The sequence below is a fragment of the Mus pahari genome, chromosome 2 (genome assembly GCF_900095145.1).
Source record: "Mus pahari chromosome 2, PAHARI_EIJ_v1.1, whole genome shotgun sequence".
NCBI classification, from domain to species: Eukaryota; Metazoa; Chordata; class Mammalia; order Rodentia; family Muridae; genus Mus; species Mus pahari.
The window spans coordinates 56,522,130-56,538,329 of NC_034591.1; the positions used below are offsets into that span (position 1 = coordinate 56,522,130).

General features: G+C 45.0%; 1 protein-coding gene across 3 annotated transcripts in view; it reads right to left on the reverse strand.

Moving 5' to 3' along the window:
* Dgki (diacylglycerol kinase iota) overlaps nucleotides 1-16,200 on the reverse strand; it is a 449,040-nt gene that overhangs the window by 337,915 nt on the left and 94,925 nt on the right. The gene's annotated exons all lie outside the window — the stretch shown is intronic.

The window sequence follows — 16,200 nt, forward strand, 5'->3', positions numbered from 1 at the left end:
CATAGGGTCCCCAATGAAGGAGCTAGAGAAAGGATCCAAGGAGTTCAAGAGGTTTGCAGCCCCATAGGAGTAACAACAATATGAACTAGCCAGTACCCCAGAGCTCCCTGGGACTAAACCACCAACCAAAGAGTACACATGGTAGGATTCATGGCTCCAGATGAATATGTACCAGAGGATGGCCTAGTCAGACATCAGTGGGAGGAGAGGCACTTGGTCCTGTAAAGGCTCTATGCCCAAGTGTGGGGGAATGGCAGGGTCAGGATGTGGGAGTGGGTAGGTTGGTGAGCAGGCGGATGGAGGGAGGGGATAAGGGGAGGGTGGCCTTCGGAGGGAAAACCAGGAACAACATTTGAAATGTAAATAAAGAAAATATCCAAAGAAGAAGAAGAAGAAGAAGAAGAAGAAGAAGAAGAAGAAGAAGAAGAAGAAGAAGAAGAAGAAGAAGAAGAAGAAGAAGAAGAGTTGGGCAATGTTCCTTCTGTTTATATTAGTGAATAATTGAGGCACATAACCTAGCTACAAACTCTTCAGTCCACAATGATGATCAGCCTGCCAGTGGTGGTAGCGCAACCAAGGCACAAAGCGTGTGGAGGTAACCAATCAATGTCTGACTGGATTCAGTGCTCATTCCTTGAGATGGTACCCATCTCCAACACTGCACAGGCAGTCAAGAACCTGAGATTAGACAAGCCAGAGACTAGGGTAATACCAAATACTACTGTTCTGCTAAAGAAACACAGCCATAAGACAACTCCTAATGACTTCCTGCCATACACATAGATCATTGTCTTGGTCAGCCATCATCAGAGATGCTTCCTTCTCCAGTTTGATAGGAACAAGTACAGACACCCACATCCAGACTGGGTGACAGACCTTGACAAACTCAGTCCTAAGTGTGGTATCTCCATCAATTCCTTCTCTTGAGCTTTAGGGAACCCTGTGGAAAAGGAGGCAGAAAGATTGTAAGGGCTGAAGGGATGGGGGACACCAGGGCCTTCTACACACAGCAGGAACCCACAGAGACTATGGCAACATGCACAGGACCTACACAGGTCTGTGCCACATGGTGTCATAGCACTGAGAGGAAAAATAGACACAGGCCCCTATATCTCACCCAGAAGCTATCTCCAATGTGTAACCACTCACAGATGAAATTAGCTCTCTTCCCCTCTTAAGGGCAGGCCCTATGGCCAACACAAAACCAACTCGGTGACATCCTCGATGACATTCTTAGTCTCCTAATGTTTTGTCAGGGCATTTTTTCCGCCTTACAGGTTGTTTGTTTATACTTTATGGCTTCTATTTTTACGAGATTCCTAGGGGTGTGAACACTGTATTTCTGAGCCTGGAGGCATCTTGTGCTTTTTCTTTGGCTCTTTTTATTTCTGTTTGTTTGTTTTTGTTTTTGTTTTCTTTCTCTGGTTTGTTTTCATTTTATTTCACTTTACTACTAGTCTTTAAGTGTTTGTTTTCTAAAGAGAGATAGAAGGGGATGAATTTGGATGGGAGGTGGTGGCAAGGACCTCGGAGGAGATGGGGGAGGGGAAACAAATCAGAATGTACTCTATGAGACAAATTGATTTTCAATAAAACAAAAATAGGGAAAAAATAGACAAGAGTTTCTGTCTAAAATGAGATTCTTCATGAAACACCTAAAATCGACTATTTCAACTGTTATTTCCGATTCTCCCTAGTGTGCCGTTATCTCCGAATGCAGGCGTGGAAGCCTGCCACTCAGAGGGAGATCCCATGGATTCCTGCATCCTGGCACTTGTGTGATTATGCGATTCTTCCATTCATGTTTGTATAAGCTGGAATTACTCTCAAAGTGCAGTAGATAGTCTTTTCAACACCAAAGTTTGTAAACAACTCTCACTTTCTACTTTGTTGTCTTTCTTACACGATTTACTCACACAACTGACTTACTTCCCCTGGGAAAAGCAGTCCCAGCCCCTGAAGGAGCTCTGTGGACCGGCATCTGTGACAAGTGACACTCATCCATCTTAGAGGCAGATTCCCCAGAAGCACTTAAGTCTGTACAGGACAGAAGGTACAGCTTATAGCAGGGCTGCCAGTGCTCCGAACCTGAGGTGAGATCTCCAGTCCAGCTCCTCATTTTCTGACCTGCAGACCTGAGATGGTCCGTGTGGTTCCTAGCCACGGAGCTCAGGGGACACCGTTTCTTATACAGCAATAAATCCCCCATTCCCACGGAGAGACTTCATGGAGGTTCTAGACTAGGAATTGCAGGCCTCCCTACCCAGTCTGGCTCAGTGTATGTTCAGTAAATACGTGTCAATTACTCTCTTTCATGTCCCCAATCATCCATACCTGCCAGTCGGCACCTCTGTATAACTAAAAATCGATATCTTGTCTTCCATCAGCCTAGGTAGGTCCTTTGCCCTTTCATGCTCATACCATGCGAACTCTGCTTCACTGTCCCCCTGCCTCCATTGTAGCCACTGCCTCTGAACTCCATCCTCTCCAGTGTGACTCCAGTGATCTATAGGAAAAGCACATCTGCCCTATTTAAAACCTTTCGGCGTGTCCTGTTGCTTAAAATAGACTCCACTCTCCTTGGTGCTGCACTCGGGAGTTCTCCCTGTGTGTGTATCTTGCTCAGGTCCCTAGCTTTGCTTTTTTTGCTTCAGTGACTGACATCACCTATTGCTTCTGCTTAACAAACCATCAGCTAATCCGTTCCTTGTTTGCTTCTCTGTTTGTTTCCTGAGACAGGATCTCACTCTGCAGTCCAAGCTGTCTTGGAGTTCACTGTGCAGACTGGGCTAGCCTTGAACCTGCTGCAACATGCCTGCCTCTGCCTCCTGGGTGCCGGGGTTTCAGCACTTGGGTGAGCCACCGCCGTACCCAGCTCATCCATGGCTTTGTCCATTCTGTGTCCTTACTTGAAGCTCTTTGAATCTATTCCAGCTGGTTCAATTTAACTTATCCTGCGAAACTCATAAGAAATCACCCCTCCTGTTCAGCCAGCTGCTTGCTTTCTGGGCTCCTTAGGACCCTGAAGCTACCAGCATTGCCTGATATGTGCCTACAATGTATCTGAGGCATCTGGTGACGTTTGTACTTTTTTTTTTTTTAAGATTTGTTTTATTTTTAATTATATGTGTGTGTTTGTGTTTGGGGAGGGGTGCTATGTGCACGTAGGAGCACAGCTGCTTGAGGAGGCCAGAGGTGATGATGAATCCCACAGGGCTATAGTTACAGGAAATTGTAAGCTGCCCTGCATGGTTGCTGGGAGCCAAAGGTGGGTCTGTGTCTTAATTACTTTTCTATTGCTATGAAGAAACACCATTATCAAGGCAACTATAGAAGACAGGGTTTCAGATGGCAAGTCCACAGCCATCATGGTGGGGAGCTTGGCACTGGAGCAATAACTGAGAACTCACAAATTGACACAACAGCCAGGAGGCAGAGAACTAACTGGGAATGGTATGGGATTTCGAAACCTCAAAGCTCGCCCACAGCGACACACCTCCTAGTCCTTCCTAAAACAATCCACCAAGTAGTGACTAAGTCTCAAATATATGAGTCTACGGTTGCCGTCCGATTCAAACCACCAGTTTGCAAGGACGGTATAATTCCAGACCCATCACTCCAGCCCCCAAATTTTTTCTTCAAAAAAAAAAATCAAATCTATTCATGGACAATAAATGTAACTGATTTTGGTGATCTAAGAGAACCCTGTTAGGTGTTAAATAGGACATTAAATAGGAGACTGTTTATATGATTCAAAGGTAATAGAATGCAAAAAGTGGTCACTATAAAGAAGACATATCAGTTTGCATGGGAAGCAAACTGCATAAGGGAATTCTGGAAAGGAAACAAAATCAGCTGTTAGTCTCCTCTTTTCTATCTTTTATTTTTTACTTATTCACTTTTCATCCTGCTCACTGCCCCCTCCCAGTCACCCCCTTGAACAATACTTCCCCTATCACCCTCTCTTCTGCTTTCAGTGGGTGGGCCCCTTGGGTATCCCCCCCCACCCTGACACTTCAAGTCTCTGCAAGGCTAGGTGCTTCTCACACTGAGGCTAGGCAAGGCAGTCCTGCTAGAAGAACATATCCCACATACAGGCAACAGCTTTTGGGATAGCCTCTCACTCCAGTTGTTCTGGACCCACATGAAGACCAAGCTTTTCTCTCTCTCTCTCTCTCTCTCTCTCTCTCTCTCTCTCTCTCTCTCTCTCCCTCTCTCTCTCCCTCTCTCCCTCCCTCCCATTACTTATTTTATGTATATGAGAACACTGTAGCTGTTTTCAGACACACCAGAAGAGGGCATCGGATCCCATTACAGATAGTTGAGAGTCATAATGCAGTTGCTGGGAGTTGAACTCAGGACCTCTAGAAGAACAGTCATCTTGAGTCATCTCTCCAGCCCCTTATTTATTTAGTTATTTAGTTTGTTTTTTTTTTTTTTTCTAGTTGTTAGTTGGCATAAATTCAATCTCTGGGACCCACATGTTAGAAGTAGAGGACCAACCAACAGCCACAAGTTGTCTTCTGACATTCACGCACATGCATGCCCACACACACACACACACACACACACACACACACACGTGTGTGTGTGTGTGTGTGTGTGTGTGTGTGTGCACCAGAGATTAAAGGCTGGCAATGGTGTCAGTGGCTGGAGCCCTGCTGTCATGGAGCTCCACAGTAGAAGTGCTCATCAGTCTTAACCTCACCCATGCAGATTTCTCTTCCTCCCTTCCACTGCCTCAGGCCATTCTGATACCTCCTAAGACAAAACAATGGAAAGCCCAGATGTCAAAACTCATTTGGCTCTGATCTCTTACTCCACGTCTTAACATATCTGCAATCTGACCAGTACAAACAGGGCAAGGACCAAACACCTAGCTGCAATCTTTAAGATGAGGCACATTGAGCGTCCAATAGCTGTCCAGCTTGTGCAAGACAGCTAAGACAAAGATCTGAAGCTTCAAATTTAGACCTGAAAGAATTTCTTACTAGCTTTGTCACAGTGGCCAAATTATTTAGCTCCTGGGTGGTTTATTTTTGCAAAGGAAAACTGAGATTAATAGCAGCTCTTATCCCATCAAGTTACTGTGAAGAATAAATGAGAGAATGCATTAGCGTACATAGAAATCGATAAATTTAACTTCTAAAATGGTCAGCTAAATGGAAACACACTTAAAACCTTTTTATATGAGAAGGTGAAACAACAACCCGACAAAATGCCTCTTGTTTGTCCCAAGCAAAATAAACATCAAGGAGAAACGCTGGAGGCAAAGGAGCTTGAGATGACCATGTGGGACCTTCCGCAGACCATAAAGAACAACATAATTTAATCAGAAGCGCCTAGCTTCCAAAGGCCTGAATGAATGTGTAGGAAATGGATGTTTTTCAATCAGGACCTTATTGCATGCCCACAACATAAGACACAGAGCCTCAAATAAGTCGACCAAAGGCCATGTTAACACAGGGGTGGGGGTGGAGAGAGAGGCAGAGTGTCCATTTCTTTACATTATTTTCCCTACTGGCTTCAATGGCAGTGGCTGTAAGCGTACATCTTTGTTACCTCTTATAAGATAGGTAGAATTTGAAGTCTAAGGAATCTTTGCACCACATTTTAACAATCAAGGCTAATAGGTCTCAAGACTGAAAACCATTAGAGCTAAGTCTGACCAGGTGATGTGAAACACAGCAGACTTTTAAAAATGGAGGACCCCCCACACACACACCCTCTGATGGGTCTTTGTCTACTCACCCTGAGACGGAGGCTTCACCTGTAAATGTTCAAATGTGCCTCAGTTTATGAAGACAAAACTGAGGCGGACAAGATGGTTCATCGTATTTAAGAACTTTGCAAAAAGAACTAAAAAATTGTAAATACAAGAAATGATCATGAAGAACATTCAGTTTAACCCTTACATTTTAGAGTTAAATCTAAGCAAACAACACGGCCTCTCATTATTGACAGACGTAGGACCAGAACCCGAAACCCCTCACTGGTGACCTTCTGCCTCTCAATCACACCTCTTATTCCCCAGGTATTATTTGAAGTGCATTTTGAAATGTGTCTAAACATTCTCTGTCAGATTTTTCTGACGAAGCTCTAGGTAGCTGTCTTTCTGTAACAGCACATCAGCCTGGAGTTTAACAAAGTATAGCAGAATAGAAACACCAGACTGAAGAAAAGCTCTGGCCACAAAGGACCTCATTTCACACACGACACTCCCAGCAATCTGAGGCTTAAGCACACTGGAGCTGTGATGACAGGGAGCTATTCCACATTTGTTTTTTGTCTACATGCCCTAAGCTCTCAAGGAAGCTCTGGGGATAAGACAAAACAGTCAATCCCTCACAGTACACAATGGGAGCAGCCGGCATCTTTTTTTTTTCTTTCTTTTTTTTTTTTTTATTTCTATGCTCTAAGCAAAATGCTTATCAGTTTAATGGATTATCTCACTAATACATCCAATTTGAAGTCCATGAATTATGCTCTATGCTTATTAGCATTTTGTTGACACTGAATGAAGCACAAAGAGATTAAGCAACTCGACCATCATCGTTTGCCTATTAAGCAACAAAGATAAAATCTGAAGCAAGACCTCAAAGCCTGTGCGCTTGCTACCTGGCCATGCTGACTCGAAGCTACCGGAGGAGACATGTTAAATGAACCCTTGTGAATAATGCGTAAATTCCCATTGTGGTGGCATATGCAGTGGAGAACCTGGGATGTCCAAAGAACATTTTTTGAGAAGGGTGAGACACTATGAAACCAGGACATTAAAACTGGGGAGATGTCTGAGCTGCTAAAGCACTTGCCATGTAAACCTGGGGACTTGATTTCGATTCCCCGGAACTCCCATTAAAAACTGAGTGAGGTAACAGCACACCTTGCTGAGCTGCTGAAGACAGTAGATTGCTGCAGCTTGTCTGTTGGCCAATCTACTCAGTTGAGCAGATTCCTTGTCTCAAAGTAAGGCAGAATACAAGAGAGGAAGTCGCCCAGTGTTGACCTCTGACCTCCACACACGGATGCACTCACAAATACACACACACCCCAAAAAGGTGTGATCATTTTCATCAACCATTAATTATTCACTTTATCTACTACTTGGCAATAGTACAGTGACATTATTTTTTTTATTTCAAAATAAAATTCCATATTAATAAAATGCATTTATTTGTAGTGATATAGTGGGGTTTTTGTTTGTTTGCTTGCTTGCTTGTTTTGTTTTGTTTTTTTGTTAAGCTTTGGGCATTAACTACCAACATGAATCTTACATTGTCTCTTCAAATTCTGCGTGCCAGAGTAAATTTCCTCTTGTATTATTGTGAACCTGAACACATGACTCTTCAAACTAGCCATCCCTGACTTGAATGGACAATTCTTTTGGTAATATAGAAATAGTCCTTTCATTTTCAAATTAAATTTGCTATATGCTCTCTGAAGTTTGTCAGACTTCATTATATCTCTTTTTTATTGTAATTCTGAATATGCAGGTCTGGTTTTATAATAATTATTCTTACCCATAACTATTTTTAAAAGCTCACAGAGATACCTCACCCCTCAGGTCTGATTGATCTGTGCCAAATGATGGCAATTAGTAGACATATGGACACTCTCCTCTACCTAATGGAAAGCTGACTGCCTCACTCAGACATATTTTCCATCCAAATCTGTTTTAGATGAACTGGGAAAACCACGCAGAGCCACTTCACACACAATGCAATTTGCAGAGCACCAGCAGAGGGGCAAGGAGATGAACTACAGCAGCTTGTGCCTGGCCTCAGCCCCATGCCCCAGCACAGATACATCCCCACAACAGGGAAGGGCACTGCAACTAGTCTATGTCCTCAAAGCCCACAGGTTGGAAATTTAATTCCTGATGCAAGCAACAGTGTTGAGAGGTGGGGCCTCTAATCAGTAATCAGGCGACAAGAATGGCAGCCTCACAGGTGACTGATCTGTTATCATCAGGGCAGTGGGGTTACTACAAAAGGGAATTCAGCAAAGCCCATTCCTCTCCCTTCCCTCTCACATAGATCATTTACAAAAGGAAATCCCTCAACAGACACTAGCATCTTGAGACTGGAGTTTGGAGCCCTAGAACTGTGAAAAATAACTGTGTTGCTCTTATAAATCACTTTGTCTACAACATGGTTACATCACTATGAAACTGTCTGAGACTGCCAATAACTCTTTCTGCTCACAACTGCACTTCAGATTATCAAGTCATGTGCCCCAATGGTGTTTGGTTTGTTGTTGTTGTTGTTGTTGTTGTTTTCATTGTATCAAGCCTATCCTATACCTGGGGGCCAAGGGACTATTTGACCCTGTGAATAAGGAACATCTAGATCTCATCTCATTCATTCCTAAATGAAAAGGCAGACAAAATAGTTCTGAGCTTCCTCCTACATTGAAAACTCCATATGAATAAAAAAGGATGGCCCTGGAGGGCCAGCAGGTGACCCATGTACATCTGGAACTCCAGCTCTGGCTCCTTTATTTCCCAGGGGGCAGACTACCTCACTGAGAGACAGAACCCACTGTCTGACACACAACACGCTCAGGAGGGCCAATGAGAGTGGCTACAAAAGGCTTTGCCCAATATCAAAAGTGCTATGTCAGTGTGCATGCTGGGTCCTCCCGGGGTCTCTTATCTCCCAGACTGGCTCCAGGCAGCTATTTTTATCCACATGCCTCCTGAGTTCCTCCATTCTACCTCTCCTGTTTGTCAACAGCGCATACGAGAGTGACCATCTGCTGTCCGCTCTATTTTTGCCATTCGTAGACTGAAATTGGCAGTCGAGAGAAGGTTGAAACAGAGGTCTCTCTCTTGTGGAGAAAAACTCCAGGTTGAATTGTTCCTGGTATTTCCCATCGGTTTTGCTCTATAACTTCCATGGTTGTGGAGGGAAAGGAAGTTATCTTACCACCACAAAGAACATCACTACTTGCTCACCTGAGAGCAAAGGTAAAGAGTAAGGAAGCCCACTGCAGCTTTTCATGGCAGGCAAATCCAGGCACCACACACACACACACACACACACACACACACACACACACACCAGCACAGCTGGGCTGAAGCTCTCTCCTCATTCTCAGGGAATGAAAACACCTGGCTTATTAATTTTGATTTTAAGAGCAGCTTCCTCTGTCTCTCACATTAGACTTGCATTCCCAAGATTCTGATCAAAAAGGTGAGAGCCGATCGGCACTGCCTGGCGCGGACTCCAGATGTCATGCTTCAGTTCTTTCTCCTGAAAGATGATTGAGGTCGGACTCACAGGAAACTCTCTAGGGGTGGACAGTCTGGCTGCCTGTGGCTCCACTCTGGTCCCCAAGCAAGAATTTCAGTTACGCCAGGTATATCGGGTCGCCCATTAAATTGTTAAGATGTCTCCCGGAGTCCAGCACTGTTATTCTATTTTGTCTCAGAACTACAGAATGGGAGACGATATCGGTGCCTCGTGCCTGAAATGTAAACTAGAAATTTCTCAGACCACCCCCCCCCCATCCTTCCACCAGACCCAACAGAGCCTGGCTGTTCTATGTGTGTTCAAAAGCTATACAAATACCAAATCCTGGAAAGCACCTATGTCTTGTCAGTGACTTCATGCTCAGACTATGGCTGTAGATGTAAACGATTCTCAAGCACAAACTACCTCTGTGCATCATGAGGTCATTAAAGCTGAACACTCTACCTGGCAGCACACACAGAAGGGCTAAAGATGGGTGGGCTTTTGAGGTGGCTCTGGACCAAATCCTAATTCTCTAACACACCACATGACAGGGAAACCCTGCCTCAGTTTCCTCATCCATGAAAAGGGTTAATACATTATCATTTCAAGAACTATCAAAAGAGAGTCACCCCTCAGTACAGGCAGGGGATTGATTCTAGGGTGCCCTAGAAGAACAAAATCTGTGGACAGATCAATCCTCAAAACCAGTGTAAGAGGATTGGGGCATGGTGGTACCTGCTGGTAATCTGCAATGGGGGAAGTAGAAATAGGCAGAATTCTGGGCTCAATGGCTACAAGCTCTAGGCAAAGGAGAAGCCTTGTCTATAAAAACAAAGAGGACAGCACCCAAGGGTGTCCTCTGGCCTGCAAATGCCTATGCATACATGTATGCCTATGCACACATGGACTTGCACACATACATGCATACACATACATACATTCAATACCAATGGATACTGAAGTCCCTTATTTTAAAAAAAGTATATATTTACGTGTAACATACAACTTAACTCATCTGCAAATGAATTGCAATACACCATGTAAATGCTATGTAAAGAGTTACACTCTATATGTCTAGGGTGACAAAGGAAATGACAGATTCAGTTTTTGGAATAGTTTCTGAGTCATGGCTAGCTGAATCTGTGCATGCAGAACCTACAGATACAACTGTACTTGAGCCAATCAAAACTCTGTCCTTGAGCCAGGCCTTGTCACTTGCTGCAAACCATTTAGCTCTCCTTTTTTGACTCTCTCCCTCAATCAGAAACACCACCACAAGAGACAGAACAGCAGGTGCCACACATGTGTAAGGCCTGGCCGAGACCTCTTCTCGGTGTTAACTAGGAAAGCATGCAAGTGTGCCAAAGCCAGGCACATTTTTTTTTTTCTTTTGCATCAACATCAGTACCATGCCGTTGTTCACCTGCACAGTTTTATGGATGTTTCTTCAAACAAACCTCACAGTGAACATTTGAAACACCTGGAGAAGATACTGGTGAACAAGGGAGGCAGTGAGGATGGGGAGGAGGACGACACAGGAAACACCAGTCACATCTCAAGAAGAAAGTCAATTCCACAATGTCCTCCAGGTTTATCCCAGCTCCTGGGTCTGAATATATTTCACTCTTCTATATACTGATGCCTTCCAGGTCAGATCAGTGAGAGGCTGTGGTTTCTGCAGTAAATTCTGTTGGAAGTCAAAACGCTTTGCTCCCAGGGGCACCTGTGCGTGAATGATTAGACTAAACAAAACACAGGTGCAGAGCTGATGCCAAAACCTGCTTGCCAGACATGGCCACCTGTTTCCAAATATTGATTTGAATCACAGAGAACAGCAGTTCCTTGTGAGCAGAAGTGTAATTTAGTTAAGGTAATCTACCTACGCATATAAATGTGGACACTCATGAGATGACAACATTGGGAAATTCCAAAAATCGCATTGAGAGATGAAAGTTCTTGATTCTACCATGCTATCCAACCAGAGGTTACTCTCTCACAACAAAAGTCTGTTTTTCATAATGCTCTTTCATCTATAAACAATGTGTTCATGTAATCCTGATTCTTGTAAAAAAAAAAAAATACTCCTATCTCAAATTTATATTTGCTTCATGGATAGCTAGTTCTTAGTGACCCAACTCACGGTGACTCCAGGCCAGTACTAACTGAAATATCAAATAAATATTCTTTAAGAATGATCTCCCATAAATAGTTCCTGGGTTGAGTCAGAGTTACAGTGTACCTCCTTCCAAGGAGGCAAAGAGACAAACGCGTGCTGTTCTCACATGCCAAAGGCATTTCTTTGGCTCAGAGATTGTTCCCAAACTAATGATTGCCATCCTCTTGCCACCCCCACCCCATGCGCCCACCTTCTGCCATTCCCATTCCGTCAGCTGTGGCAGGGGTGGGTGAGCTGTTACATCCAAGGGGAAAAAGGAGAAGAAACAACTTTTTGATCCTTCCTAGTTTGGGCACCCTTTGCACCCGGAGCAGAATCGGAGATGCTCCGAGCAACTCTGCAGAGTCGGAGCCTGGGGGGGGGGGGGGTGTAGAACTGGGAAGGGTCTAGATGAGGTCCTGCTTCCGTGAGTCAGATGTGCACCGGACAGACTCTGCTCTCCCCTAAAGACACATGTGCACCCCCAAGTCACTCTAAAGGCAGAGAGTTCACACGTACACGTTCACAAGCACACACTCAGGAATGAAAGCCCAGGAGTATAAACAGCCTATGCAGTCCCAGGTTGCCTCATTAAAAGGGACATTGGAAGCCTTTGCATGCTTAGAATCTAGACTTCTAGATTCTACGACAGTGTTGCAAAGACAATAAAGTTCTCAGGGAAGGGGACTGAAGCTGGGAAGGAAGAAATGAGTCCATAAATCCGACCTATCTCAGCAGTCGGGCGCACACTGAGTCTGTATAGACAGCAGAGTTTGTCATATAAGGTATGGGAAGATAAAGGCTTGGAACCATAAAGTGTCTCATTATGACCTAAATAAGGATACTTTGGTAAGAAAGGACATCAGACTGTGGGAAGCTGCTGAACACTCATGTGTGGGTTTCTGCCCTGCAGAGAGCAGAACAATTTTCCCTCCCTTTTGGGTAGAGCAAGCCTGACTCATGGAAAGGATGAGTTTCGTGGGCTTTTATTCATGTGGCTGGAAAGCAGCACACATTTCTTCCCCTTCTGGAAAACTTGAATCCAAAGGCGTAACTCAGGGTATACTGTGGACCAGTGCATTCTCTCTGATAACGGGAAAAGGCTGCATAACGTGCATTGTGTTTGCAGAGGTAGGGTTCTGGTCCGTGTGTTTTGGTATGGGGTTATTTTAATTTTTGCTTTTGTCACAGTCTAATTTAGGACTGACACTTCTTGACATTCCAAAGTATCCTGAGACATGGTGCTCAAGGTGCCCAGTCATCTGCTCTTGGGGAACGGAGTCGAGCCTGTACGCTCAGAAGGGAAGTAGCAGGGTCTTCCCTCTTGAGCTACTGGAAAAAGAGCTAAACCACACAACGGGCTACTAATCCCTAAGGCAGCATGAGCTGAGCTTGAAGAACCCAGGTTTGGAGCCATGTATTGTCAAGTACCAGGTTATATTTTCAGAGCCATGTTTGTCCAGTCACACTGTGAAATCTCCCTCCATACTGGAGGTGTACTGGGAGTTATCCTAGGAAGAAGTAACCCAGAGGTTAAAAAAAAAAATGCCCAGGAACAGGCAAAGTCTAGATTCTAAGCATGCAAAGGCTTCAAATGTCCCCTTTAATGAGGCACCATGGGGCTAAGCCCAAAACACAGGGGACTCTACAGCTGAGTCCATGCTCTGGCTCTGTGAATCTAAAGTCCTCTGGGAGGACTGCAAACCACTGCTCATCCTGACATCCCTTCTCATTATCAGAATGATGCAAACTAGGCCTCATGGTGGTCCCTTCTCCTCCTCCTCCTCCTCCTCCTCCTCCTCCTCTTCTTCCTCCTCCTCCTCCTCTTCCTCCTCCTCCTTTTCCTCCTCCTCCTCTTCTTCCTCCTCCTCCTCCTCTTCCTCCTCCTCTTCTTCTTCATCTTCTTGGCTTCTTCTTCCTCCTCCTCTTCTTCATCTTTTTCTTATCTTCTTCCTCCTCTTCTTCCTCTTCACCACCACCACCATCATCCCTGAGCATCAACTATGTGGACAGAAACGAATATCCTACAGCCATGATGATAACAAGGAAAGATACAGGCTTTGCCATCATGAGCCAAAAAAATAAAAAAATAAAAATAAAAGACTCTGAAATCACTAATACCATTTGCATTGTCTTAGCCTCTGGTCCACATAAAAACTTCTAAATACATCTCTGGTCAGAGTAAAACACAAGCACTATGAATCTGAGTTACAGGATAGCACAGGAAGGTCATCAGAAACTGACTTTAAATCCGCTGTTCCTGGAGCTGGTGAAGTGGCTCAGTCAGTGAAACACATGTCGCACGAGAATGAGGACCCAAGTTCCAATCCCTAGCACCCACATTAAAGGTGGGTAGGGTGACATAACCCAGGCAACAGTCCCACTGCTTTGGCCGTTCTACTATCAATACGCTTATGAAACAAAAATAGACCCTAACAGCTGTTTCTGTAGTCTGCCTTTCCAAAGCACAAACTATCAGTGATTCCTGCTTCCAAAATCTGAAAAGGACAGACGAGCAGAACTGAAAAACTGCTGGAGAGCTGGGCACTCCCCAACATCCTTTAGCTCTCTTCTCAGCTGTTCCTATCAAGCTGGAGGCTTCACTCATGAAACCTACTTGTGACCCCCAAGCCACAGGTGCCAGGGAGCAGTCCCCACACCGTGTGCCCATGCCACCCAGGGTCTATAAAGGTCTTCTCCCACTCTCTCCCGTCTTCCCCACGTCTCATAAACTTCGTAGGAGCTACCTAAGAAATACCAGTTGGTTTTATAACCTTCACCTAGCAATTACAGGCAGAGGAGGTGAGGAGAGATGAGGCAGAAAGAGACTGAAAAAAAAGATTAAATTTTATAGACTCAATGTTTGAGCTAAGGAGACAGTAAAGATGAGGCCTCAAGATCCCCGAGGTCAGCCAAATTCCATCCCGATGGCTAACTGCTAATGTCAGATCTGTGATGAGATTTTTCTTCATCATTATGTCCCTGCCTGGAATGGAGTTCAATCACAATGTGGTTAAATGTGGGGATTAGCATGCAGTGATTAACCCAGCCAGAGACTTGGAAAGTCTGCTGCCACAAGTCCCAGTGCCAGGAGAGGAGCTGTCCTCTACAGTGGATGGGCCAATAGGCGGGACCCCCGGGGTTTGGAGCTGGCCAGTTCAGTTGTATCTGGCAAGAAGATGGGGGTCGGGGGAGGGGCTGACTGCAGTGACTGGAGGGGTACAGAGAACAGAGCAGTGCTCCAGGAGCACAGAGAAGAGCAGAGTCATTCACAACTGCCAGCAGGAGGCTGTAACAGACAACAGAAGAGCTTACAGCAGGAGACCCCAGGGTCAAGCTCAACCAGGAGAACCCCGGAGAAGACAGGCACCTGCAAGGTAGGGAAGACACCTCCATCCTAGAGAGACCAGGGGAGAGGGTCCTAACTAGATATGGGGCCAGGAAACTTCCAGGGTTACTGAGCTACTAGGTAGGCTGTAGCTCCAACCCAGGTCTTCCCACCACGGGCTCTGTCCTCCAGTCTCAGGCTCCCTGAATGAGGCACACAAAGCTGTAAAAACCCCCAAGGGAGAACTCTCCTCATTTGAGGTCACTGCTGGATCTCAAGTGACTGACAAAGCCTGACATACAGTAGGTACCTAACTGGTTAAATGATAAATGATTCATGATCAAAGATCAACAGCATCGGTGCTTAGGAAATGAAAGTGGGGGGCTGAGGCCAAGTGCTTGTCATTCTTGCCCAAGGCAAGCCATGGAAACAAGACTTTCCACTTCCTAACTTCAATCCTAAATGCACGAACCCCGTTCCACAAAGCCAGACACATTCCTTTCTATGTAAGAGTTGAGTGTAAAGTCGTCTCACTGCCCGTGTCCATAGTCGGTTTCAAACCCCTATTCCCACAGGTAGCTCAGAGGTAGAGTTCTTGCCTAAAATGTATGAGGTCCTGCATTTGGTTCTTACCACTAAAAAACAACCAGAAAATTCCTGAAGAAGACCTGCCCCATGCCCAGAGCAGTGAATGCTGACTAGAAAGCCAGAAAGAATGTGGACAGGCCTTGCTCCATGTCCTCACCCAGTCTTTCCCCCACTAGCTCCTACAATTTCTGCTCAATCGAAAAGACAGGATCTTTGTGTCGCTGAATCTGAACACAAAGATAACTATTGTTCCTGGGTCTGTAAATCTTCATTCAGAAGGACTCTGTGCCATGTGAAGATGTGGTCATGGAAATGCGCTAGTGTTTGCTTACCAAATTTTCTTCTGCTGTGTTGTTACTGCTGGCTGGGACTCCTGTGTGGAAAGACACTGCAGAGTCTTACCATTAGAGCAACTCAAAGGCAGCTTCAGCCCCTTCCCCTCATTACTTTGTCTCATTGACCCTCCTTCCAACCGAACCCCTGCTGTAGATAATCTAGGCACCTTTAAACATCCATCTAAAACCACAGAACATCCTATCAGAAACCCAGGCTGTCTCCTTAGCATCCATCCACATTAGCGGTCCTTCAGAACAGCTAGGAGACGGTTAAGTCTTCAATGACTTTAAAAATATCTTAATCCCACAGTTGTGACCTAGGTGCTCCTGGGAAGGAAGCTGAGAACACAGTTAACACATCTTTGTAGTAAATTCTCAGGTGAGGACTTCAATATGTCTTCCTGGTCAACAATCTGGTTGATAAGGGGAAGAACTGCATTCCAAGAGAGAGTTCTGAACAACTCCCTGGGTCACTTGTGTGTGTGTGTGTGTGTGTGTGTGTGTGTGTGTGTGTGTGTGTGTGGTCTCTCTCTCTCTCTCTCTCTCTCTCTCTCTCTC